Below are 5,000 nucleotides of genomic sequence, written 5' to 3' on the forward strand. Positions count from 1 at the left end.
TTATAAAATACAAAGAGAATGTATTGCTCCTCAAATGAAGAAAACTTGTAGTGTCTTAAACAATCTGGAAAAAATAAATGAGTATTTAAGAGTATGTGTGTAGTGGCCTACTAAATGGTCAGCTTGAGTGATAATGCCCAGGTGAACTGAGTCAGAGTAGTTCTGGACATGGAAGACCAAACTGAGAAATGTTGCCCACAACATAAAAGTACAACTGGAGGGGAAGATTCCATGCTACTGGTTTCTCAGGAAAAGCTTTGTTGTGGCTGGTTTTCCTGATAGGCATTCGGTAGTTCCCATCATCAGAGGACCTTAGGTCCTCGCTTGGGGGATAGTTGTTGTTCTCTTCTGAGAGAGATCAAGTCTTCGCCTTGCATATTGTTTCCTGACTTCAGTGCAGATCCTTCAGCCTGGTGGTACAAATTATTCACCTCGTTGGCACAGACTTTTTAGTATTCACCAAGGCCTTTGGCCTTTGGGCCTTTCCAGTGCATATCCTTGATATAAACTTGCATGAGACATTGCCTTGGGTGCTAGGTCTTTGGATGGACTCATAGGGAACATTGCCATGGATCCAGGCCCTTATCTGTATTCTTCAAGTCTCTAGTGCCTTGTATGCCTCTGTATTTGACTTTTTGGGTGAACATTATAAAATAATCCTAAAAATTATGTATCCTTCATTAAATCTATTCCCTTGCAAACATTGACTACAACGATGTGTATATATGTTTCTATATGTCTTACTATTCCCAAGTATTGTTTTATTATTTCCTATCTCTCTCCCACCTCATACAGAAAGATGAGTATCCTGTCTTATTTATTAATTAACATGAAATAACCCCTTTCATGTTTCAAATACTGATCTGGTTGTTAAAAATATAGTAGTGAAACTATTAGGCATACCTTGTAATCTTTCCAGGTACAGTCTAGAAAAAAGAGAAAGAAAATAAATGTTATAAAATTTAAAAATTAATGCAATGTGGTAATAAATGTGAAGAATATTGTATATTATTAATAAATAATAATTAATGTCAAAGAAATTTAATTTGGAATAGCTTTTTCCAGTACTTTACTGTCAGGAGATGATGTATAAGCTGAAATCAAAAGACTGGTATTGTATAGTCTTGAGGAAAACAGATAATTTTACCGAGAAACAAAAATTATACTAAATGCTACTTATATTATATTAAAATAGAATATGTGAGAGGATCAGTACAGTGAAACTAGTAGAAGAGTTGGGTTCTCTGAAAGTATTGTAGAGTATATGGGTATTTGTGTGTTTGTAGCATGTTTGTTTATGGTGAAATAGAAATTTTATAAAATTGTTCTGATTAAAAATTTGTTTATACCCAGGGAATTACCCTAGTGGTCCTGGCCCCTGCCTTACAAGTACAAGGACCTAAGTTCGATCCCTGGTACCAAAGAAAAACAACAACAACAACAACAACAACAAAGCTTTGTGGCAGGGGATTTAGCTCAGCGGTTTAGTTGCCTGCCTTTCAAGAGCAAGGACCCGAGTTCAATCCAAGGCAACAACAACAACAACAACAAAAAATTATTTGTAACTTAAGGTTGTACATCCAGTGGTCTTTGGGTCCCTTTCCACACTATTAACATCTAACATACATTTAAATTTGTTTACTATTTGCCTTTATAGATTCATAAAATATAATACATTTTTTACAGTGTTGAATATAATTTATTCTGCACTAAGGGCTGATCAAACCCTCAACTGCCTTGTGGGGCGGGGTGATGAGGAATAAAAAGAAAGACACAGAGACAATTTGCAATGTATAAAGGAGACCAGAGGATAAATGCTTTTATTAGCCAGTGAGAAGCACAGGAGGAGGACATGTTTCATGAACCAGCACCTCTAGAAAATTGGTAAAGAATGATTAAGTTAATGAATAACCAGATTTTCTCTACATCCAAATGCCTGTATATTAACAACTGTCCTCAGCAGATGCTTTCTTGCCTCAGGAGTGTCAGGGTGACATGCAGCCTTCCCCATACTTCCTGTTCTGAAGGCATGAAAATACAGGCCTGGGAACTGTGAGATCAGAGTTAGGAGGACAGTCCCCAACAAATCTGTCCTGAGGCAGGGTCTGGGAAATTTCTTTGTGAAGTCTTCAGTACGGTTGTTTGACAAATGTCTGATAGCTATAATACAATAAAGCTTTTTGTTATTTTATATGAATTAACCTTTAAGGTTGTTGGTTTTCATTGCCAATGAGTATATTATGGTATTATGGGTTTTGGTCACCTGAGAATTTACCTTCCATGTGCTTTATAATGTAGTTCTGAATATCATTTTTTTGTTTTTTAACTTCTTTATTATTGCTTATAAGATTTGTGTTTTGAATCCTAATAACATAGTGAAATAATTATTTTGCTTGTTTTATTTCCTGAGGACATAGTAAACCTGTTGATTTTTACCTTCAACAAGTTGACATAATGTAATAGTCTCAGTGAATAATTAATTAATTATTTAATTAGATCATTTGCTATGATAACCATATCATTAGAATTTCTTCCTATTGCTCAGTTTTAAGTGTTCTTTATATATTTTGAATAGTAGTCCTTAACATATCATTTGAAATATTTTTCCATGTATATGGGTTATTGTTTCACTCTTGACAATCTACTTCATAGCAGAATTGAGCAGAAATGAAATATGACATATCAATTTTTTTTCTTTTATTAATTGTGCTTCTTGTGCTGTGTCAAACATCTTCACTAAATCTAAGACCATCTCAAGTTGCTCCTATGTTGCCTTCCAAGAATTTAATAGTTTTGCATCTTATATTTTGATCTGTGATCAAGTTTTGTTTATTTTTCTGAAGGGACTTGAATTTTTTGGGGGGCAGCTTCGTAGGTTTCTGAAGAATAATTTATATGTGTTTTTTTCTCATATAGTTTGTTTGTACATTTTAGGTATGTAGTACAGTTACATTCATCATTGTGATCTTGTACCTTTACATGACAGGTCTTGTTTCTCATTTTTTCCCCTTATCCCTGCCCTCCCTTCACCCCCTCCTCCCTTGCCTATTTACAAATACTCTCCATTTTTTTCATTTTCTCATATTTTTTTCTTTTCCCTTATTACCTTTCACCTACCTTTCCCATTTCCCCTACATCTTTAGGGCTTTTCTTCCAATTTCACATTGTCAATTATATCATTGGGATCTTATGTAACATTATAGTTTTTCAACCAGAGATACTATACAGTACTTATACCTGTGAGACTTATTTATTTCACTTAGTAGTATATCCTCAATATGTATCCATTTTCCTATGATTGATTCTAATTTCTCATTCTTTATGGCTGAGCAGCATTCCATTTCTGATTAATCTAATTTCTTTTTATGTAAAAGTGTCTTGCTTTGTCAAAAACTGACAGATGAGTTATCTTAATTTTAATAAAGTAGTTTCATTTTTATTGAAATGTAGTGTTTTCAATGGTTTTCAACATAGAATTGATGTGCTGTTGGGCAAGTAGTATTGACCATGTTGTGTGTTTTCTTTTGGATATATTTCTAAAAACACTACAAATAGATACCAAAAGTGTGAAAACCAATAGGTGAAAATAACATGGATAAGATAATGACTACTGATAATCAAAGAGTCACTCTCCAACAGGAAATGTTCAATGTATTCAGAATTAATATAAATAAACTAATTAAACTTCAAGAGACATGAAATTATGAAAGACTCCTAGCCTTAATGAAAATGAATATAATTTGAAATGACTATGGAAATTGAAGTTTTCAATTTTTATCTATTTCTATATCTGTATAAAGTGTGAAGAATCTTAAATATGTGAGAGCATAGAATCTGTCCTATTTTCTTGCTTAGCTGATTCTGCCATGATATAGACAGAACATATGTTGCTTTCTGCAATGTTTTCTTCCCTGACACTCTTACCCTAAAATTTAAAAGTAATAAAAATTGAACATAATGACATTGTAATCAAAAGTTTATTGCATATATTGTATCTTACTACATAAAATAAAATTGTTTATTCTTCCTTCAAAAATTATATCATTGATCATAATTTTAAATATTAAAATGTATATTTCAGTGAAATTAATTTTTTCACATTATTTTCTTTCTCTCTCTCCTCTTTTGTTGTTGTTGCTCTTGTTCATGTCTTTGGAATCAAACCCAGGGCTTTGCACTAAATTCCATCCCTGGTCCTTTTTTGATACAGTCTTGCTAGTTAACTAAGTTCACCAGACTAAGTTCACATTTGCAATTCCACTCCCTCAGCCTCCATGAGTACTGGAATTACAGGTGTTAGCCATCATGGGTGGCTGTATTTGATGTGGCAGTAATAACTTGAGTGTGTGTCCTTATGTTGTTTTAAAATTAGAAATTTTATCATCTAAAAATTGCATAAATTTAACATTTTAAGAGAATTGTGTAGATAACTGATTTCTTTCTCCCCAAAGAGTTTAGAGGTATTTTATTGAGGAGATATGCAAAAGGAAATACATTATATATATATATATATATATATATATATATATATATATACATACAAACACACACACACAAAAATATATATATATGTATGTGTGTATATATATATAAAATTGTCATTATAACAGTTTAGTCTACCTATGGTGAAAATAGATTCAATGAGACACATAAAAATGAGGCCTAATAAAAGTATATATTTAATGCAAACTTGGAAATATCTTCAACTGAACAGTACCAGTAAAAAGTTATTGTAAAACTGAAGGCCATCTAGATTTGCTCCTATAGTATCTTCCAGAAACTTAATGATTTATATTAAATTATTATGTTGTTATGCAGGTAGTATATGAATTATGTGCATATAATTTTATTTAAAACTTTATAGAAAATTAAAAATTAAATTGTTAAATTTGACTATTCCAGAAAAATGTTCATGTCTATATCTTCAGGAATATTTACTACATTTTAAATTTTGCGCAACTTGAATTTTTAAGATGATTGAGAGTTAATTTTTATTGTTT

This window comes from Fukomys damarensis, unplaced genomic scaffold (assembly GCF_012274545.1).
Source record: "Fukomys damarensis isolate Sample0158 unplaced genomic scaffold, DMR_v1.0_HiC HiC_scaffold_6, whole genome shotgun sequence".
Taxonomy (NCBI): domain Eukaryota; kingdom Metazoa; phylum Chordata; class Mammalia; order Rodentia; family Bathyergidae; genus Fukomys; species Fukomys damarensis.